This window comes from Lepidothrix coronata, unplaced genomic scaffold (assembly GCF_001604755.1).
Source record: "Lepidothrix coronata isolate B3197 unplaced genomic scaffold, Lepidothrix_coronata-1.0 Scaffold67, whole genome shotgun sequence".
NCBI lineage: Eukaryota > Metazoa > Chordata > Aves > Passeriformes > Pipridae > Lepidothrix > Lepidothrix coronata.
The window spans coordinates 1877179-1901352 of record NW_016690247.1 but is presented as its reverse complement, the minus strand read 5'-3'; the positions used below and the strand labels follow the sequence as shown (position 1 = coordinate 1901352).

At 36.9% G+C, this 24174-nt stretch overlaps 1 long non-coding RNA gene across 1 annotated transcript; it reads right to left on the bottom strand.

Moving 5' to 3' along the window:
• Nucleotides 1-20266: 20266 nt before the first annotated feature.
• Nucleotides 20267-23811, bottom strand: LOC108498947. The gene is made up of 3 exons (XR_001875353.1): nt 23708-23811; nt 22168-22336; nt 20267-20754 (listed from the first exon to the last, which is right to left on the bottom strand). It is a non-coding gene; the product is annotated as an uncharacterized LOC108498947 (long non-coding RNA).
• Nucleotides 23812-24174: the final 363 nt, after the last annotated feature.

The following is a 24174-nucleotide window of genomic DNA, read 5'->3' as shown; positions in this document are numbered from 1 at the left end:
GTATGTATTAATGTCATGTCCCAGGGTTTTTGGCTCTAACTCACACATAAATGTAGTAGAAAATTTGCAACTTCTTCTCCTTAAGCTGTTACACTACAATTGATTTGAAAACACTATTGCAAGATATTGCTGGAAATTCTTACAAAGAGGGTGTTTATTTTTGTTCCACCACAAAAAAAAAAAAAAGGAAAAACTTTGTGAAGAAAACAGTCCAAGTTAAAAAAAAAAAAATCAGAACGGCCATTTTCTTTCTTTCATGGTCACATTTACTTCTTCTTACCACCTTCCCTTTCAACTGAGTGAAAGTATTACAGATTATTTTAAAGGACCTTTTATCTGAAAAGAGTAATGTCTCTTAGAAGCGTGAGGAAAAGAGCTGAAAAATAATTCTGTGCAGTCAATATTCTCGTGTGGAAAATAGTGTGCCAGACAGAGGATATGCAGACTCATAACTTCCTGTTCCTCCATTTATAGCACTTAACTGGCATCACAACACTCCATGTGGCTGACAAACAGCCACACCAAGCTTAATTACTCAGCTTTGAAGCTACACCATTTTTTTTTTGTTGTTTCGCTTTGTTCTTTAGACACCTGTGGAATGGAAGTAAAGCCAGCGGCCACCTCCTCTAGCCCAGGTTGCTCCTGCCCAGCTGCTGGAGCCCATCCTGGTGCCCCAGGGAACTAGGGATCTCTGCCCAGGCTGAGGGACACATCTGGGCTTTCCCATGTGCAGTTTCAAACATTGATGAAGCTGTGCCCAAGTTCCAGAGACAAACACACATACACACATGCACAGAGCACTCTGACACAACCAATCCCACAGATTGCCACAGGCAAGATGCTACTTTCAGCAGCACAGGACACAAAAAAACCGTAACCATAAACAGCCGAGTCCTCTTCTTCCTCTTTGGCTGGTAGAGATAAAATTCAGTGGTGAAGGCAGCTATAGACAAGTCAGAGGGTCTTATAAACCAATGTCTGTCCCTAGCTTGAACTTTTAGAGTATAGTGAAGTGATTTGAGTCAATTTTTCTATAAATAATCTTGTGAGTCATAATTTTGTCTGATTGATTTAATGATCTATGTTACTTCCACTTTCAGTGTGACTATTAGCCATCAGAGTGAATATTAGCTATCAGACCTTTACCTTGTGACTTAGCAGATTGATCAGTAAAATGTTCACATTCTTCACACTGTTGCTTCCACCAGATCTTATGGTCTAAAATTTCCTGGTTTGCTTTGCTTGAAACTCTAAAATTTATCTTGGACTAAAATTATGGGCTAAATTATGTAATTAATGTTTTTAACTAGTGTTAGTTCTTTCTGTGACATTGTTAGAGGTTTTTGTGCAGATGTGTCTGCAAAAGAGACAGAAAAGATGAGTTTGCTTTAAAAATGCATTAGCTAAGTAATACCCTTGTTCTCCGATGCAAATATTGCAGAATAAGTAAACCCTATCGAGAACCTGAAGTAGGATGGTAGCAGAGTAGAAAGGGTATCACCACACCATATCCAGAAAGATTTCTCCCTTTATGGATGCAGTTTGGGAAGAGGTTTGTGCGCACAAAGGAAAGTTTTGATCACTGTCAAGTGTGTTGCAGATGCCACTTCTATTGCAAGTACAAAAAACTTTTTACATAGAATATGGATGCTGTCAATTATAAGTTATTTTTCCTTGAATAAATGGGTAATTTTTTGTTCCCAGAACAGGTCTCTGTGTTGTGTGTCCCAGGTAAACATAGGTGGATTTTATTTCAAGTAGGCTATGGTTATACACACCCTCCTGTAATAGTTACATGATCTGAATCTGAGTTTCCATAATACAAATAAATACTTAATCTGTTACCTATGGACAGTTTTTTCTTCCTTCTGCAGGTACTTTATTTTAAGTCACTTTGAATTCTCTGAACATGGACATAGGAACCCTTGTGACTATGAAGCAATCTGGGTTGGAAAGATCTCAGGTTATTTCCAGTCTAATCTCCTGTTCAAAGAAGGCTGAGCTATAGGATTAGATGAAGTTGTTCGGGGATTTATCCAGATGGCAAATATGTACAGTGGGATATGTTCTGGGTTTTCATTGACAAAGTTTTGCTGCCATACAGACTTGAGGAGTTACAAAGGATTACGAGTAAATTTGGAAATTATGTAACTGCACTGAGACAATGGATCCAAAGAGGACCAAATCTTGATTTTACAGAGATAGAGGAAGTTTAAGAAAAGAAATGGCAACTTCTAAGACATAAAACCACATTTATTCCAGTAACAGAAATTTGATCACTAATAGAAGGCAGATATCTCATCCAAACAACAAATGAGTAGAGATTTATAGCATCTTAAATTTGTCAGTTTGGTGCCTGAGCTACAGTTAGATGCTACTTTTAAAAATTTCATGTATAAAATATAATTCTTTGAATCAAGAGCCTTTTACCAGATAATCCCAGTAATGTTTTTCTTGACAAAAATCACAGTAGCATTTAAGCTCATCTGAACATTCCATTTATTACTATTTATCTCCCTTCCTAATAGTAACTAGACACCAGCTAAATTATTTCACAGAAAGAAAGAAAAATATTTGCAAGTTGTTTTGTTGTACATAAATACGTAACTGTAGGCAGGCACACATCTGTCTGGGAGAGCACAATATATATGCAATGAGTACATTTAACAAGTTAATGACAGGAAACTCAAAGGATGGTACAAATGGATTTGAAGAAACATACTGTGGGATAGTCAGTGCTCTGTACCATAATATTTCTGCACAGATACCATGTTATCCTGTCACATCTTACATCACTGTGGGTCACTGTGTTATGTTATTCAGACCCTACCAGAACAATCAGGAACTGACATACCAGTCGTTGCTTTAATTTTTTGTCTCACCTTTTTATTTGTCTACAGTTTACACCCTTTGTTTAGGTCTACAGTTTTCACGTGCAGATACTTCATACATAAAGAATACCAAAACAAAAGCTTAGTAGAAGAAATATAGCAAATGGAAAGTGATGTGTTCATTCTGAACACACTGCCAATTCCCTGCCTGTAGTAAGGGAAACTGATAGATGATTCTGGTTTTGTGTTTTCATTGAAATATAAAACTTTAGAAACTGAATTTCTGGATTTAGGTGCAGTCAGTTGAATGATAAAACTTTCTCTGACTTCAAAGGATCAAAAAGTTTAGTAGCTTTTTCTCATTCTCCCTGTCTTTTTTTCCTTTGCTATTAAGTATCTGAGGGCTTTGGATGTAGCATTGCTCTCAGGTCCTCCACTTTCTTATTTAGCTTTGAGAAGGCAACAAAAGCAGATTGTCCAGAATGATTATTTTTCTTAATCTAGGAGACTGGGTAGCTTTCAGAATCTATGACATGTCTTTTGCATACAGGAACATTTGTAAAAATCAGAAAGATAAATATTGTTAATGTTTGATAGTGTGATGCATAATGCTGTAAATTATTTTAAGTATTATTTATCTTTTTCCCCATCAATCCTGATTTTGTTTTTAAACGTTGCATTAGTGCTGGTGATTTGAATATTAATATGCTCTCCTTAGGGTTATGACAAGCAAAGTGCCAAAAGAAATCTGAGATTAATAAAAAGGAGTGTGAAGAAATATTTTTCATATAATATTCAGCTAATTTTTTTGGAATTACCATGTTAATAGACCCCTAAGCTGTCAGTATTCCTTGTTGTCCACTTCAAAGCTCATGGTCAGAAATACTGCTTTTGTAGTTTATGTCTTTTTATTGAGAGGTCAGATTTTTCAGAAAAAAAAGCACTTAATTTGCATCATCAACTACTTACATGTTTCTTAAAATATTACATCAACTGCAGCTAAAAGATGCTCATATTCAAAGAAACTTTCCCCTTCGACCCTCCTTATTCTGATCCATTTGAAAAATGAAGTTTTATTAAGAGTGCTGGAGGTTCCCTTACTTGCTTACTTTTGCTTTTTATGTAACAGTTCATGTAAGCTACCATAAAGATGAACTAGTTAGAAAAAATATTGATTGTTTCTGTAATTGATTATTGCCATACTAGTATATTATTGATTGTTGACAGCTTGAGAAAGAGCTATATATCCACTTTAGTAATTATAGTTATACTTGCTAATGGTGATTTTTTTTGTGCTATTTGTGGTACTTTACAATAAACTAGAGAAATTTATAGGATAAATCTTCTTGTGCATTATGGAATCCTACAAACCCATCACCAAAATCTCTATATACCCACAGACCGTGTAACCCTTCAGATCATGACAACAGTATACTCTCTAGTTTTTTAGCCATTAAGAACTTAATCTTTTCACTTTCCTCCTCCTAAATTCCTTCAGTGCTGCACCTGAAAAAGCTGAGTTACCTATTAATTCTAGACTGGGAAGAAGTGAGACTGTGCAAGAATAAACTTCTCCCCAAAATGTGGTGATTTACATCCAAGAGAGACTAAAGAATAGAACAGGAATTCAATTTACTGACATTTTTACCCAAATCTACAAAGACCAAGATCTAGGACAGCAGTTACATTAGACATTTAATAACTTGTTTTCATTCCCTAGTCTTCTAACCAAAGAGGGCTACAAACCATCAACCTCAGTAGAACTCAAAACTTAACTAAGAACTCTTCATAGTCTAAGATATCAATTTGAAATTATTAATTACCATCCTATGGACAAAATTAGCAAATAAATTATTATTGAAAAGGGGTGAAGGGTGTTTTGTTCTTAGTAGTGGTGGTGGTAGTCGTTTATTCTGAGGTTTGTTTTTTGGGTTTTTTTTACATTAGAGAATGAAATGAGATACCTTCAACCTGGGATCTTGGAGGTCATGCTCTTGTAGGAAATTCTATTCAACATACACCTGACTGACAAATGGTGATCACAGGCAAGAATCATGGGTCACCTAACCACACATCCAAACCTTTTCTGAAGCAGGCCCACCAATTCTGTCTGGTACAAACTGGCAAAAGCCAACTTGGTGTTTATTTTCCTTACTGCAGGAAGTGACTGTAACATGCGGTGAATCAGTCTGCAAGATGAGCAACTGAGCTGTTCCTGCTGTGGAACAGGTATCTAGGGGTGCAAACCATGCAGTGAGCCCTATGTGAGTCATTCTGCCTGTAAATCATAGCCAATCCTCAGATACATGGGCACAGTATAAAAATCTGGATAAAGAATGTAGTTCATAGTTTAGGAAGCTTCTAACTGGTGGATATTTCAAATTACAGGAAATTTGCTTTTTTTGGTTTTGTTTTTCTCTTTTTTTTTTTTTTTTTTTTAATGATGGTTTGGTGACCTAGTCATTTTGAAATGGTCTTTTAACCTCATAAAATCACTGGCCAAATTTTATGCACTGAAATATTTCTGCATGCTCAGTGAGTATTCAACATAAGCACACAGATTTATATCCACAAATAAACAAGCCAAGTAGACACTGATAATCAGGATAATGATGCCAATAATGCACAAACCAGATTACTCTAAATGCCCAGCTAGTGCTGAAACAATCCTGATTCATAATAGCATGCTTTGAGAAGTTTCATTCTTTTAGCAGCTGAGGCATTTCTCTGCTAGTTAAATGCAAGATCATTCTAACAAATGCTGAATTCCTTCCAGTAAACAGCAAACAGCCTAGAGCCAAACACCAGTGACACTACTAAGTGACTGTATCAATCCAGACTGGGTGTTTTTGAGATCAGCTTGTGCCTTTGAACTGTGCATCTTGGATCACATCAGTGCAGGCACCAGGGTATTTCATTTTGTAGCAAGCTGCCATCAGCATGTTGTATTACACTGAATTCCTGTTGCTGTCTTCCAGACTCTGCCAGCCTCCATTACTGGCTGAGTCTGAGTCATCGTTGGGTCATGTAAGCATAAACTGTGCATAGCAGCTTCTCCAATTATGAATTGCACCTTATATTTCTACTGAGCAATGTTAAAAGCTCTGGCTTATCATTTCATGCTACCCTTGGACAAGCTTTCCATCAGATGATTGCTACCAGATCAGCTTGTTACTAAAAACAAAAACAGAACAGGGTAGTCTTTTAACAACAAATATTTTCTAAGATAAATATCATCTGCAAAGTAGCAGCAAGTAATCAACAAAAGAACTTCCAAAATGGGAAATTTTATTTTATTGCTGACATTAATCAGTAATACACTACAGTCAAGATTCACATAATGCTTGGAACTGATGATTTTAGAGTTTTTTCCCAACCTTAACAATTCTATGATTCTGTGATTTAATTCTCATCTCATTATTAGGAGTATTGAACTTCTGTGGAGAGAGTGGTCTGGATTTTTTACCATTAACCTAAATCTTTTATTTCTTTTACTACCCACAACTCCACTCATAAAAAATATTAAATTATGTACATTCATGTAGGGAAGAAAGTTCTTGAATCAACATTGTGATCAAAGAACATGTATATACATATAACCATTCAGAGAACATTTATGGTGCTGCAGATTAAGTCCGAATTCACAAATCTGTATATTATTCTGGATCTAGGTAAAAAAATAAACTTTCTTATACCTACGACTCCCAGCTTGTCCCTGACCAAGAGAAAGGTAGAGCAGAAGAATCTGGGTTGTGCTTTCTATTTAGTTTTCAACCCAGATTACCCCAAAAAGTGACTTATGTATTAAGCTATAAATTTTTCTGATACTAAGTTTTCTATTAACTACTTGCACACTTGGTTAACAAGCAGATGCATGCAGGACCCAATTTCCTGTTATCCTGCACGGTATCCTATCTCACCTCTCTCTGGTGAGAAGCAGATTGCTGTAAATTCCCTTTGCCTCACTTGGGAATCTAACTTTTTTCATCAGTAAGGTAGTATTGTTAGAGCTAAACTATTATTTACAGAGGCTAACTAGTCACCCAACACATCCACTTATTTGTTCATGGTGCTTAATCACACACGCACACACACACACACACACACACACACACACATTTATTTACAGTTATCTAATTGGAGGGCAGCCCAAGTGCAGTCTCAGTGATCTCAACCACAATTTGACAACAGCACCTGCCTCCTCAGAAAAGGAGGATTGTACTGCCTTGCCAGCAGCTGCTAGTTCATCTTTTAAAAAGTGTCCTATAATGGTCCTTGTTTCCTGATTCTCCTGTGCAACCCCATAGTCTTCATCCACAACCACCTTCCATTTGGGTGCAGGCTGAGTTCCATAACCCATCTGTTGCACTACTGGTCCCTGTGGCCTTGTACAGATTGATCAGGTTCTTGGTGTGCTGATTTTGTTACTTTTTGCAGATTAAACAGGAATCCTCATCTCAAGGACTGCCAGTCCTTGGGAAACTTCCAAACACCGGCTTCTTGGCACGTACCTCTTCTGCTTGGTGTTTGCCAGTAGCTATTTCTACATCCAAAACTATGTACACAGAGCCTACTTTCAAAAATGTACACAGTGACTTTCTGATATTACCACTTCAGTGACAGAGTCATGTTCTACAGTATAAAATGTAAAAAAAAAAATAAAAATAAAAGTTGTTGAGTAAATCCAGCATCAGTATTTCTGTGTTTTAACATGACTATTTTTACTTGTTTTCATCTCAGACTTGTTGACATCCCAAAAGCAACAACTCAAAGAGAGCAAGACCACAAGAGTTAATAAAATTTATGATAATTTTAAATTCCCTGTTGGTGCTTAATCCCTTACAACATGAACAGAAACAAAATAACCTACTGCGATACAATAACCAAAGGACATTCTCTGTTATGCAAAGGACACTCAGTTGTTCTCCTTTAGTTTTTTATCCTTGTAAGTTGATGTGATATAGATCTATGTAGGTGTTTTGGGGAAAAAAAATCCAAATTCTAAAGGAAATCCTGACCTTGACTTAAAATAAGGATGGAATTTGTGGATAGTATTTCACAAAATATAAAGCTCATGGCATTTCAGCCCAAACATTTTCTAAAAGGTCCATCATTAATTATACCTATCTAGTGCATTGTTTGTTATCCCTTTTTGAACACAAGACTGCACAGCCTGTGTCACATTATCACATCTGCATTGAATAATGAGGAGTTTCATACCAGTAAGTGCAAAATGATATTGTTCTCTGATTTTCACGTTTGTCAGTTTGTTTTAGAAACATTCCCTGGTTGTGGTGTATTGTTAAGTGAAAAAAAAAAAAAAGAAAAGCCATAAGTAAAATTATTTTCAAAATAAAAAGACTTAAATAGGACAGTTCCTTGCATGTTTATTCTCAAGAACTATTCAATCTCAGAAAAAGAAGAACATCTGTTGAATTACGTTGCAGAGAGAAATGCAGAGTTGCTGGACATGTCTTCATTTCTTTGTGCTCAGTAGTCTATATTTTCAAGTTGAAAGACCTTCATTTTATAAATAATGTGCGCTGAAAAGCTAAGAAGGCAGGAAAATGAATGTCTAAACCAAGAAAATAAAAAAAGGTAATTCGACACTGTTGGTAATCACAGAATTTCCACACTGGCTTGAAAGAGATCATCTGGGATTTACAGTAACTCTATGGATATTACAAATAAAATAAAGTTTAAATGGATTCTCCATCACTATTTGAATCTTTGTAATCTGTACAGTGTCCTATAAGAATAAAACATACTGAAAAATCCTGCAATGATTAAAGCATCAAACCTGGTTTTAGAATTCACATGGTAAGTAAAACATTCAGGTGGAGATTCCTGTTGCTACCTTAGGGAATTCAGTTGGAAAGAAATCTACTAAATAAATTAGAAAAACCGAAGTACTTGCATTCAAAAGAATGAAATTCATCTTTTCCTATTTCTTTGTAACATAATTCATTATGCATTTCTACTACAACACTTTTCCATGTAGATGTTAGAAAGAACTGTCTAACATTGATCACTCAGACATGATCTGCAGATAAACAACCTGCCTCTGGGCCTCAGACCTTTACCCAGAGCAAAAAACTTCCATCCACCTTTATTTACCTTATTCACCAGTAAATATTTAATGTAGAGATAACCAGTTCATGAAATTTGTTTCTCTAATTTGAGCAACAGGAACTTAAGAAGATCTACTCAAGAGAAATATATAGCTACTGAAGACATCAGAGCTATGTGTGATAAACTCCACTGCAACTTCCTAAATTTTTGGCCCAAGTTGCACGGGCTGCTTAGACAAGCAAGTTCTGTTGAGTTCCCAGCTCTTGATCCAGGGATTTTTGTATTTAAATGGCCTTACACCACTATTCTTTCTATCAAGGCATAGTGTATCCAACGTGAGGGGTTGTTGCGTTGCTATGGAGGCAAACAATTAAATTAAATGCCATCTAAATTAATGCCAAATTAAAAATAAGAGATTGACACACTAAAGGACAACCATTGCTGTTTGTGACACAGAACTTTGCTGATGACACCAAGCTGTGTGGTGCAGTCACATACACTGGAGGGAAGGGAAGGCATCCAGAGGGACCTGGACAGCCTTGAGAGGTGGAGCTGTTGGAGCCTCCTGGAGTTCATCGATGCCAAGAGCACGGTCCTGCACCTGGGTCAGAGCAATCCTAAGCACTAATACAATCTGGGTAGAGAAGAGCAACAATTCCCTGAGGAGAAGGACTTATGGTGTTGGTGGATAAGGAACTTGACATGAGCTGGCAGTTTGCACCTGCAGCCCAGAAAGCCAGCCATATCCCGGACTTCATCAAAAAACCTGGGAAACTTCGTCTAGTGGACAGCATTCCTGCCCATGGAAGGAACTAGGTGATCTTTAAGGTCCCTTCCAACACAAGCCATTCTGATTCTAATTGCTTGGCAGTAATTGCCAATAGCACATTAGGATGTAATGTTATAGGCACACACACAACAATTTCTGTAGGCATAGCAAAAAATAACTAATTTCTTGGCACCTGTTTTTTTGGTTCTTTTCTCACCTCGCCTCCAGCTGATAAAGATCCTATTATTTTTTCCTATAGTATGCAAAAATTATTTCTACTGAATTTAGAGGAATCTGAGTAAATATCATTCTAGCAATATGCCCTTAATATAGCAATTTGCAAATTTATTTCTTTATGCTAATGTGTGCAACATAGATAACATGCAATTTAGAGGCAAAATGTGTTTGCTGAATAACTCCTGCTGGACTGCAATGTTTTTAGTTCTTTAAAGGACTGTGAATACAGCACATTTGGGTTATCAAATGTGTTTTGATGAACTGAAATACTGCAATAGGTCTAGATCAGTGAAAGAAATTCCAGTGAACTGGGACCGTTTGGAAAACAGAACAGAGGCTTTCCTTCTATTAGAGCAGAGTAAACAAAATAGGTTAGGTGAAGATCCAGAAATTAACTTAGAGACCAAAAATTATATGTTTGTTAATGACAACTTTCTATCTTAAAAGACAGCATAAAACTTGTCCATTTGAAGTCATCTTTCCCCAAAGTCCATTTTACAAGAAGAAATCTTCCCTGTGATAGGTGAAGATATATGCACTTGAAGTCCTCCAATTAGACACAAATTCGTCTCACTATCCAAAAAGACTTGCTTCTGTCAGTGTGTCTACAGGGTTATAACCTTTAAATAACAAAACAAAATGGAATGCTCAAGGATTAATCAAAAACATCTGTGTAAAATGGCCTGACCATTTTCAGACATGCAGGCACATTTGAGATTTATTCCCATGAACCGAATAAAAATAAAACAAGAAGCAGTTAGGAATGGCTTATGCCTCTAATACTCAACATAAAATACAATTATTCTTTTAATATGCAGCTGTTGACAGCAGTGCCCAGTTTCGGGAGAATCTGAGTTCCCCTCTGTTTAACTATTATGATCATCAGCATTCCTTTTTTCTGTGTTTGCATTTCCAGGAGCTAACACAGTTCATTTCTCCCAGGAAACACTTGCAGACACCTACTTTGAAGACTGATTTAAAAGGTCTGAACAGAGCTACCTTTCCTGAAGGGTTAGGATTTCAGACACATCATGTGCTACCTATTTCAGCTCTTGTTCACAGTCTCCTATTTATGGATCATTGTAAGGCTCCTAAATGTCTTCTCTTAAATATAGGGGGCCTGTTTCTGGGTTTTGTTTGAAATTCACATAAACATTTAAATTAAATACAGGAGATACAAATCTCATTAGTAGCTTTATTAATCTCTGTTTGGAGAGATCACTTTAATCAGGCAATATTTGCATAGACATGACATTGATTATTCCAAAATCATCCATGAATATGAAAATATCTCAAGTTTGATTGGATCCTACAGCAAAGAAAATTAAATAACAAATTCTAATCACTTTCAGCAGTTGAATTTGGAAACTCTTTGCCAGTTTCCAATTTAATCTAAATATTTGATCTCTTGCTTATTTTAGCTAGTCTCAAATTCATTTTCTGTTTATGTCTTCATATTATATTTACTGTCAGGGTATCAGTTCCTTATCCCTTTAACAAAAGGTCATATTCTCTCAAGTCTCCTTTATAGAGCAGATCTCCTGGGGAAAGTTAATAGTATAAAGCCTCTAAATGCTGAAGTGTTCATGTTGTTTTATTAAGACTGATAAACAAAATGGTCCATCAATACTAAGGGCAGTTGGGAAAATAATTGTCTCTCTAGATCTTTTTTTCAGAAAAAAAATATTTGTATGAAATAAAATCATTCTTCTGTTGTTCAGGAAATCAAAACTTTTATTTTATCTTTTATTCTCTACGCTTCCTTGGTGTGTTTTTTGTTGGTTTTTTTTTGTTTGGTTGGTTGGTTTTTTACCTTTTCAATTGTAATGTATGTTTCAGTATTATAAAACTTGGTAAAAGGCAATCAAAGAATATAAAGTCAGATTTGGTTTTCCCCAAAAAATACCCAGAAGTGAAGATGGGAGTGAGGGAGACGAAAAAAAAAGAAAATTCTTAATTTCATAGGTGATTCTATAAGGCAACCAGCACACAACAAGGCCTCTATTGAAACAATTAGTTGAGCTGGACTCAGAGAACCCCCATACTGATTGCACTGTGTCTTGAATAAAAAAACAAGCATTTTAATTCAGAATCTTTTAGGAGTTTGTATCTTACATGGTCAGAAGCATCAGCTCATGTTCTACAAGCTTTGAATTGATACTATAGACAGAGGACAGACTTCACATACTCTTTTTTCTAGAGGATTGCCATATTTTTCAGCCCTAGAAGAGTATCTTTCTTTTTATTTCCTCAAGTATGGAAAACTAGGTAGCTGAGGGATTTACTTTAAGGCTTCTGTTTATGAAAATTTCATTCATAAAGTTTCCTAATAAACTAATCAGTAATACCACTTCATTATAATTAATAAGCAATAAACATATTGTTTAAGGATGCTAAATGTTTAAGTTTGTGTTTTTCCATCTCTCTCTTCTTTTTCAGTAACTTAATATCTGCCTAGATATTAAGTAGGCAAAAGATTTTTTTCTTTATTGTTATTACCAACAGTGTTCAGTTTTGACTAATCCATTAAAACACTTTAGATAATTGATGCACTCACTTGAAGCTGTAGAAGAGGTAAATATAATCCCCAATTGAATTTGACCCAGTAAAGTTATTGTTTTGTTTTTCTACACTTTTTTTAAATAGAAACAAAAATTTGAGGCTTAGAAGTAAGTACATTGAAAATATCAAGGACCATAATTTCCAAAAGTTTCTTGATTCTTACTCTTATTTTATATTTTGATTAACATCTGTCTTTCTCTTTCTCTTCCCATACCTTCATCTGAATTCTGCCATCATGTGAACAAGAAAAATCCTGCAGGGCTTCACTAAGGGCAAGTGGAATTCTGCACTCACATAGTCTAAGGGGTAAGACCATGATTCTGTTATCTGCCATAGAGTTTGCGATTATGAGAAAATAAATCAGAATTAAATTCATTAGAGGTACTGAATGCTCCAAATTACTAAGCAGAAGATGAGATCCTCTGAAAAGCAAATCCCCACTCAGTTTCTACTGCAACTTCAGAAGTTTCTCAGATGTCACAGAAATCTGTGAATTTCAAGAAATGATTGGATGTGGAATTTAGTGGTGATCTTGGAGGTCTTTTTCAACCCAAATGATTCATTGATTTTATCTAAAATTAATATTTTTATTCCACTCAAAAGTATTCTGACAACCTTGGTAGATACTGTAGAAAGAGAGGATATTTTTTAAAAGATACTATAGAAATGGAGAATGCTCCTGTTTTAACCCCTACAAATAGAGATTATGGGGTTTCAGTATCAGCCTTTAAGAGAAAGCACTTTCCTCCTCCAAGATCTCACTATGTTATTCTTTAGTGGGAAAAGTTCAGCAAAGTTTCAGGCCTTGTTTGTACCATGCAGTGGCTGTTTTCTGTATGTCCGTACAAGGCAAAGATGATAACGTTTCAAAGAGAATTCCTACACCCTCCTTACAATATTCACAAGACCCCTAAGGCTAAAAGTTATAAAGGATTTAGGCACATAAACCCAAACTTTTCTTTCTCTCTGACCTTCCCCAAATTAACGTAGAGGGTGCAGCCTTTGTAGCATCTTACTGAGGGACTTCCCCATTGAACAATGGTGTTGTGTATCTCCCATTGTGCTTCCATGAATGACCAGATCATCCTATGTCTGAACAGCTTTCCTCTAACACACCCATACACTCATTCGGGATCTCTGAATTTATGGGTTCTCCTGCACAACCTCTACGAAGGAAACAATGAAGTACATCTCACATGTTCTTCACATGCACTGTGGGGATCTGACACCTCAGATCAAGCAGCTATGACTTTTCCCTAGAGAGGAAAAAATGCCTGGTCATTGCTCTGATTAATGTGATTTCTCGGTAAAAAGTGAGCTCTGCCAAATGATTTGGACACAGAGTCAGTGTTTGAGATTCTTGTCATTTATTCCCAGGAAGTCCATATTGCAGTGAGCATCCTACAGGAGGATCAGGGATATTGCCATCTTCAGTGCTCCTTACACCTCAAGACAGGATATTGAGGGATACACTTTTATGAGAGAACCATGACAAAACTGAGATCCTTTTCAGCTCCAACTCATATATCATCCGTGGACTGTTGATATCATTATTCCAACTTCTTTTTCCCTTAGCGTCACACTCATCTCCAAGGGGCAAGAGGGGGAAAAATAAACCATGTCAATGATTGCTCCTCTTTGACCATTGACAAAGGAATTCTCTTGATCTGTAGTAGTTTTATGCAGACCTTATGGGGTTTTGCACCTCAACCTCATTATGAATTTTCATCTAAATTACTTTAGGACAGTCCTGTTGGAATAAACCAATAAGTGAAGCAGAAAGGATCCTTTGACTTAAGTAAATCAAAAACGTGCAGTTTCCACTGGAAACTGTCTTACAGTGTCAGGATTGGCTTTGATTTGGTGCAAATAAACATCATTTATGGTCTTCAAGCAAGATTCTATGATTCTAAGATACCCAGCTACTACAAATTAATACAGCTGCAAAATTAAGTAGACCTACAGTGATTTGTACCACCTGAACACCTGATCTTTGTATTTTATGTTGGTATTCTCTACAGATATCCCTTGAAAGTGAATCTACATGAAACTCTGAGCATTTTACATAATATTCTGATGAATTCTGCTTTTGGATTGAAAGAGAGAGCAGATATAGAAGTCCTATAACGTCCCAAGAAGGAATACACAAACAGGTTATGTAGTATATAAATGTGATGAAGTAGATATGCAAGAAGAAATTGTGCAACAAATCATAGTCATTTCCCACTACTCTTTTCAACTGTAAAAGCGTAAAACAGACAATGAGGGGGGTGTATAATTTCTCAATGAGTAACAATTTGAAGCAGACAAAAATATTTGCTTTTTACAGAAGCAATATTTCTACCACACATTTATATATTACAAAGAAAAAAATCACTCAGGACATCTGTAGAAAATACTCTAAACTGATTTCATCCTTTCATCACACTAGGTGCTCTAGTCCAGTTTATATATAATATTCACTCTCTCTCTTTTCTTCCTAAAGTAAGAACTATGTAATTAGGGTGGAAAGGCATTTTTTTGTTCAGGAATTTGGGTGCTAGAGACCTGCTTTATAGCAGTATATGGGGCTGACCCTGGCTGGATGCCAGATACCCACCACAGCTGCTCTCTCATTCCCCTCTTCAACTGGACAGAGGAGAGAAAATATAACAAAGGAGTCATGAGTTGAGATAAGGACTGAGAGAGGTCACTTACTGATCACCGTCATGGGCAAAACAAACTTAAAGTGGGTATAATAATTACATTTATTACTAACAAAATCAGAGCAGGATAATGGGAAGCAAAAGAAATCTTAAAAACACCTTCCCTCCACCCCGCCTTCCTTCCCAAGCTCTACCTCCTCTCCACAGCAATGCATGGAGATGGGGAATGGGGGTTATGGTCAGTTCATCACAGGCTGTTTTCTGCCACTGCTGAGGGAGAGAAGTCCTTCCCCTGTTCCCCCCCATGAACTTCCCCAGCGTGAGTCCATCCCACAGACAACAGTTCTTCACAAAACTGCTGCAACGTGGGTCACTTCTCCAAGGAGTGCAGTTCTTCAGGAACATGTTGCTGCAAAGTGGGACCCCCACCGGGCCACAGATCCTACCAGGAAAACCTGCTCCAGCATGGGCTCCTTTCTCCACAGGTCAGCAGGTCACTGCCAGGACCCTGCTCCATCATGGGCCTCCCACAGGCTCATGGCCTCTTTAGGCATCCACCCACTCCATCGTGGGCTCCTCCACGGGCTGAGGGTGGGTTCTGGGCTGCAGGGGCTGCAGGGGCACAGCTGCTTCACTATGGTTTGCATCACAGGCTGCAGAGGAATCTGTGGTCTGGTGCCTGGAGCATCTCCTGCCCTTCCTTCTGCACCACCCTGGGAGTTTTCATTGCTGTTCACATGTTCTCACTCTGCTCTTCTCGGACTGCAATTTTCATCTGCCCATTAACTTCTTTTTCCTTCTTAAATATGTTATCACAGATGCATTACTATCATTCACGATTGACCCAGCCTTGGCCAGAGGTGGGTCTGTCCTGGAGCTGGCTGGCATTGGCTCTGCTGGACAGCTCTGCCGGACTCTTCTGGCAGCTTCTCACAGAAGCCACCCCTGTTGCCTCCTCACTACCAAAATGTGGCAACACAGACCCAACACAAGCACTGGCAGATGAAGAAGCATTTTTTAATGATATGAATCAACCCTAATCAAGTGTTTGGAGGTTCAGATTTCTGAAAGCATTTATGCTGCCTCCCATTCAGTCACCCTTCTGAGGATCCCTGTCTAGCAATGGCAAAACACTCTTTTTTGTAAAAGGAAGAACACACGAGTACATGAAAACTTCAAATATATTCACATATAGTGATTTATTTCCTACTTTAAGAGCCACTTTCTGATTGTTTTCTTCTACCATTAGAGCAGAAAAAGTGGAATTATATTAAGCATCAAATTTAATTCTAATTTAATCCTTTTCCCTTTGTAATGAGTCACACAATTTTGCTTGTACAAAAAGAAAAAAATTAAGGGTGGGGATCAGGAAGAGACAACAGAGTTGAGCTTTGTTTGAATTTTTGTTTGTTTATTTTTATTCTGAGATATTCAAGACTTCACAGAAAGGTAAAAATGAAAATGATTTTTCATAAATCCTCCCAGCCCATCTGCAAGGAAAGCAATTTCCACTGCTCTAGGTTTACTTGTAAAATAGTTTGCATAATATTAATCATAACCATCTGATTTTCATCCCTCAATTTCTTGAGGTCAGGGACTTTCATCTCATATATCATGAACAAATAGCTTTCTCGTACACATGTTCTGGTCAAACAGATGTAGGTATTTGTATTTATGAACTGTCAGACTTTGCATCACTTATCATAATGTTTTCTTTCACTACAAAGATGTTGTTAGGAACATGAACACCTTATTATCCAGAAGTCTTTTTTTTAAGCCTAATATTAGTTAAAAATAAAAATACATACATTAGACAGAAGAGGAAAAATAACCTAACTGAAGTTATCTTGTTATGGTTGCATTGCTAAGAAGTAGGTGACTAAAAAAATAAAATTAAGAATGAGGTGAAAAAAAACCCCAAAGTTCAGTGTTCCCCATAATTTATGTGAAAATTAGGATTGGTGGGTGTAAAACATTCGCCTTAAAATATTTTCAGATGAAGAGGGCTGGAAAATAACAAACTAGCTCCTGCCTACACTGTGGTCTTACATCCATCTACATGTAGTGTCTGGTTAGAGCAATTACACTATTTCCAATATAATTTAAGGCAGAGTTTGCCCCTATCCACTCCTTGCACAGTTCCTGATTTCAGCTCAGATCAGCACCCAGTTCATTAGCACCTTTCTGGATGCTGCTCCTCTGTGGTGTTTATGTGGTTACCCTTTTACCTTTATGATGCAAATCCCACAAGGCAGAGCTCCCTTTGAAGGACCAACATTCCCTGGCATCACCAGTTATACCTATGCTGCCACAAAAGTTTCTTCTCCAAAATTATCTGAACTCAGATTTCATGCTTTATTCTCACTGCTGGCACTGCTTTGCTTTGTTCATGGCCAAGTCACTAAAATCCCTTAAAATCAAGAGAAACAGCTCATCTGTTCATTCTCTTCTGTGGCATTATTCCAGACTTTTGACCACCTAGGTACCAAAAATTATGGTTTTGCCACTCTCAGGGATATTACACCATATTTCAGACATGCTGTTGAGGTAACTGCTTTGTGTGCTCCCAGCTGTGTAGCCATGGTTGTACAGAGATAACAGCACAGCCATAAACAGCCACCTAAAATGAACAGGGACATGGAGAGCCCAAGCAGAAATTTGTGCCATTAACATGTCATGGACAGTCTCTACAGAAACCTATATCATAGTTCTCATGATAAGACCCTAAAATGTGTTGCACAAATCTTTTTTTTTTTTTTTTGGTTATACATGCAAGTGGGAGATTGTTATAAAGGAATAAAAATGCTTCTGTTGCTAGTTATGCTTCCTTGGAAGAAAAATAAACAATTGCAGACACATGATGATGCCAAAAAGATCTTCGGTTCTGTACTTTCGAAAGTGTTAGAATGAAGTTTTTGGCTGCAATTCAATTTAGCTTCTGATGGATGAAATGAAAAAAGGGTAGAAAAAGAGGTACTTTAGGGTCCCATTTTTATTCGGGTAGGAAATCTAACCTTGAACAACCTTGTGAGTGTTCTGTCAATGATTTTAGGCACAAAGACCACTTAAAAGCAAGGAAAGCATATAAAAAAGTACTCTTGTTTATCCAAGATGTAAAAGTAGCCATAAAAGCTCCTGATAGAAAAAGAATTTAATAAAAAAGAAAAAAAAAAAAGAAAAAAAATGAAAAAAGAAATTGATTATTTTAAAGAGACAGAATGATCTTACTTCTTAGGTAAGAGAGCACCCCAGAGCTCCTTTGCTGAAGACCCACCAAGGTGAGCAGTTCAGGTGCCAACACAATAGGTAGTGGAGCACATTAACATGGTGCACAGGGAGGTTTCCAGAACCAGGGGAACCTGAAGGGGAAGGGGGACACCCATCAGTAGCCCACAGTTCGTGTGGCAGCAGCTGAGGAAACTTGGGCAGGGCCAGAAGCAAAGGTAGCTGAGCTCCCACCTCCAGTGCCCACAGGCTGGTGGGCTGGTGGTCAAACAGGTCATGGCAATCTGCACAGGAAGGGCCCTAGGACAGCACTGGGACCCTGCTGGTGTGACCAGGAAACAATGACATCTACCCACCAGAAGGCCATGGCCTCTCTGATCTCTGTTGCCACCATAACTGACAGAGATGCCCAGACTGAGCTCCAGTGGGAACAGCAGAGCTGCAGCAGTGAGCACAGCTGGAGGACTGTGCCCAGGGAGGGCAACTCCTCTGCTCCATGATATAGCTCTGGGAAGAAGTGAATAGATTGAGGAATATCATGAAATCATAGAACCATTAAGGTTGGAAAAGACAAAGAGAAATCAGGGAGAAAAAAAACAGAGTCTGAAGAGAGAAGGAATGGTGGATGATGTGATGGTTAGAGCCTTCTTTGGGTGCAGTTGTCATGAAATGATGGAGCTGTTGAATCTTGGAGAAGTAAGGAGCAGGGTTGATAGAACTGCTACCTTGGACTTGCAAGGGGTAGGCTTTGGCCTGTTTAGTTGGACTGAAGATACCTGAAAAGAATGAAGGGTGTGTCATCAAAATTTTGAAATTCTCAGTGTTAGGAAGAACTAGACTTCAAGGCATTATGAAACACCTGAGACATTATCACCGAGGAACTCAATTAATTCCTCATCTCAGCTGTTATAACCCAGTCATGTGTTTTGTGATTTGCTTTACTTGAAATGCTTTACCTGTACATATCTGTATATATTGATGAACCAACAGGTGTGTGTGTTATCTATTACATGTCTGTAAAGGGTTCTGATGCAGAAAATAGAAGACAAAACCAAGAAGAAATATGAATATATTTTTATTATTTGACTTCCTTTCATAATTAGTACAGGAAGGTTAAAATATTTGACACTTAATTGTATTTTTAATCTCTATTTGAATTTACAGAAATTGAGTTCACAGTTTGAAAATTGAACTTAGCACGGATTATACTGTGATATGAAAGGTAAACTACAAAGAATAGCTAATCCTTGGTTAAACAAGTTGTTCATCAACAAAAGCGGATGTTTTTTATGTTCTTATATAATTTTAAATCTAATACACATAAAAATATTTTTACCAAGAAATATGAGAAAATAATCACATATACTAGCAAAAGAGATTCAGAAAAACTCTTTAAGAAGTGTGTAAACAAAATTGAAATAAATTCAGAATTTTTGTCATGATGAAATGACAGTTTGATGTTGCACCTCCAAATAAGAAGTGTCTAATCTTTTTAAAATTACCAGTAAAACTAAATTTCTGTGATATTTTGTTTTAGAGAAAAAAAAATCTGTGAATGTTTATAATTTAGTAAGAAATTTTATGCTATTTAAAATGTTACATCAAATTCATATTTATTTTTTATTAGCTTTATTTATATATTTACAGACAGGACAACCTGCTTATGTTAGAAATGTTTTATTTATGAAATCACATTGTGTAAATGTAACTCTGTACTAATTGAAACATCATTTCCTCTCTACACCAATCTGTTTCCTATAGTGTTAAAAAGAGAGTTTGTCCCTCCAAATAGGGTTTGCTATTCAGTGCCAGAGCCAAGCATACCATAAAATATTAGTATGATTTAAGTGATGCACAGTGCAATTGCTCACCACCTACTGATTGATGCCCAGCCCAACCCTGAGCAGTGGTTTCCACCCCTGTGGCCAACACACCCCAGTGTTATTGTTCAGCTGACGCCATTTGGTCTGGGATATTCCTTTGGCCAGTTGGATCACCTGTTCTAACTGTGTCTCCTCCCATCTTTTTGTGCATTCCCAACCTCCTCTCTGCCAGGGCAGCCTGAGAAACTGAAAAGTCCTTGACTGAGCGTGAGCAGTGCTCAGCAAAACACAAAGCATCACAATATTATCAGCACCACTCATCCTAAAAACACAGCACTTTTCCAGCTACTAGGAAATAAATTAACTCTATCCCAACCAAAATGAAGACACATTACCTTAGTCTCTCCCTTCTCATCTCACAAGCCTTGTATTTGAATCTTTATTTATCTATTTTTTTAATTCGAATTTTGGTTTAGCAGGAAAATTTGAGATATTATTGCATAGTGACATAACTTATGGTCTAAGTGTTTTAGCCAGACCTGAAATTCCAATTTCCTTTAGTTCTTGTCAATGTTAAGAACCAGAGTGACCTAGGCTGTCAGAAGGTAGGCTGTGTTACTTGGTCATAACAAATAGATCTTCTCAATAAGTCAAATGTCAGAATGAAATAGAATAGAATGGTTAAAATATTATCATGATGCATCAGCAAGTTAGGCATAGAGTAAATAATATACAATTAAAATACAAATTTTGTATCTTAACAACCAAAATCTTAAAAAGTAATTTTAATAAAAAATCCATTCAAAGAAAATCATTAAAACTTTTTATTTCATCCTTTTCATCAAAATCTGATTAAAGAAATAAAAAGTAATCCATTCTAATTACAGGTAGAAATTCAGGCAAACAATCCAAACCAAAATAAATCGAACATCTTCCCTTACAATAGTTTAAAAGTATTACATCCCTAAGTAATTCAAAGGATAACATCAGAAATGAGTTCATTAACTCTCACCAGACACATCTTTCCTAAGAACTGTCCTGTTACTGTGGGGATCCATCGCTCAACCCTTCCTTCATTACTAATTTCTGTGAAATCTCATTAGCCATCACTGTAAAAATCATTCTTTTCCCTGTCATAGGAATCAAGGAGTTGTGGGTCTGTCTGCAGCACTGAGGCCAGTGCAGTGTTCCATGAAGTCTCAGTATATAATGGCATTTCAGAAAATGAATTTTCTTTTCCCTGTAATCCTTCCTGAAAGGCTGTTCCCAAGTGCTACAGCCCCTGAGATTTAGGCATTTTGTTCTGATTTCCAAACACATTGTTTCTGTTTGCCATTGTGCCAAGGTTGTGTTTCATCATTAGCTCTCTCTTTTCTGCCTTCCTTCACTCCCTACACTCCCACACATCTTTCTCTTTAACCTGCCTTTATAGATGGCAATCACATCCCTTCTTAGCTTTTGTTTCACTAGGGTAATCAAGCCAAAATCTTCTCATTTACTCATGGAACACAGGCTCTTCATTTACTTGATTACCCAAGGAATTTTTTTTCTGCATTTCAATTAGTATTTATTAAACATGTTGAAAAGAATTTGCACACATTTTCCAAAAATATCTTGTCTGAGCTTTCACCCTGACATTAATGGATTTTTACTTCCCCAGTAAACACTTCTAATGCTACATTACACTTGCATTGCTCATGGCTGTTACCATGTTTGTTACCCTGTATCCCTTCGTGTAATGAATGCAACTGTAACCAAGGTAATTAATTAATTAATCAGGTGGTATCTCCTAAGTATGTTATTGAAATTCTCTGTGATTGAATCACTGGAAAATACAATACTTTTAGTTCTGGGGGTCCCCCAGTTCTCTATGGTGAAATCCTAGTCTTCCTCTTGTTGCTCAGTGCTCAAAGTGCCCTAATCTTTGTGGTGCTAAAGGCCTTCTACCTGCAATCCTGCAGCCTCTCTTTCGCTTGCAACTTTTGAATCCTTTCCTTACTTACTGAGGCAGTTTTTCAGTGGTTTTTGGGCAGTGTATTTCCTTGTGGTTTCATGCTGTTGTCGCACTGCTTTCATACAGTTCTGTTCATTGCCTCACACCTGCAAGCCCGGATCCCATTCCAGTGCTGGATTCTCGTGGGACATGACTGCCAGAGCAGGAGACACCTGTGCCTGATGATGCAAATCCATTTAGCACTAACAGCACCACAAACCAGGACAAGAAAAGTCATAAAGGCATCTTAATTGTTAGCAGTCGTCCCTGGAGAAAACATTAGGAGGAGGACTCTTCTCTGAGGACACTGTTGCTGTTCTTTGCAGCTAGCTTCCCTTCCCTTCCCTTCCCTTGCCTTGTCTTGCCTTCCCTTCCCTTCCCAAACCTTCCCAAACATTCCCTTTCCAAATCTTCCCTTCCCTTCCCAAACCTTCCCAAACTTTCCCAAACTTTCCCTTCCCAAACCTTCCCTTCCCTCACTTTTGTTTTTCTCCAGAGGTAGTTTTAAAGTATGTGTATATCATCAGCTCTGTACCCCATGGTAGGGTTTTGCACATGCAAATCTGTCTTTTTTAAAAAGACACTGATAATAGTGATGCACAAAAATCTCAATTACAATTTATCATGAAATTATTTTATCATGAATTGATCACAGAAATATCTATGGAAAAAAATTATTGCATAAATCAGTAGTTCCCATGAGCTCACATTGAGATCCATTCCTCAGAGTCTTAGAGTCTTAAGTAAAACTAACAATAAAAATAAAAAAGAAGACACAATAAAAAGTAAAATTCTTGTCATAAGGGTTTATGGAGTAATTGGATAAACCAGGAGACAATGATGAGATATACAATAACATGGAAAAGAAACATAATTTTCCAAGTATAACAAAGCAGCCAAAGAATATGATTCCTATTTCCTTCATCCCATTATGGTGTTTTCTCATTTGTTAAAAAAGGAAGCAAGCAAGTAATCAATAAATCAAACCTGCTTTCTGGAGTATTTATTAAGTTACAGGTTGTGCAGAATTATATGCGACAATTTATTCAGTGTTACTGGTGTGAAAATTTCTCAATATCTAAGCCATATGTACCGCTGTGCTATTTTAACACATTAAGAAATAGTTGGCCATTCTTATTTGCTGAAAAAGTATTTTAGTCTTCAATTATGACTTCTAATGTGGGCAGAGATATTTCTATCTAGTCAAATACATTAGGATCTATGATGAAAACATCTATATAATTAGATTTGATTAATCAAGTCTGAAAAATGTGAACTCTCTTTGCTTTATATTTTATAACATGCCTCTGCTTCTAAGCTGATCACATGCCTTGGTCCTTTACTGTGAAAAATGATAAAACATTTTTGATACTGGATACTTGAAACCTGAGTCCAGAATTCAGTGAAATCAACAGAAGCTTTGAATCAAACCCAGGAACAATAGATTCAAAATGACTTAATATTTAAAAATCTTATTAATGTGTCTGAACTATCTTGAGTCTTTTTTTCTTGACACTCAGAACATACTGCATAGTTCTTAAGATTCCTACCTTGTAAAAGAGTAGTTTGTTAATCTTAATAGCAACACTAGTCCATGTTTGAAAATTCTTGTGGGTTCTTTTTTTTTTCACTCTAAACTTCTGTTTATCGCCCCTGCAAAGTCAAATATAGAATTTAATCCTCCAATCCTCAAGATGCATCCAGTCAATACAGTGTTGTAACTGAATATATTTTTGTATGTATATATATTTTGTATGTAGCTAAGAAAATAGAGATCACGAGAGTTTTTAGTAGACTAATAAATCAGATCAGCTTCAAACTCTAAAGAAAATTTCACTAGTTTCATTCATTAGAACGAACTTTGTGCTAAAAGTTAATCACTGTCTGTACTTCTCGCTAAAATCGTTAGAATTAACACTTCATCTGCTAATTAGCTGTGACTACACATTGCCATGGAAATGGTGCTGTGTAGTGCTGGTGGCCACAGCCCTTCACGGTTTGGTTCTTGGTCTCCCAG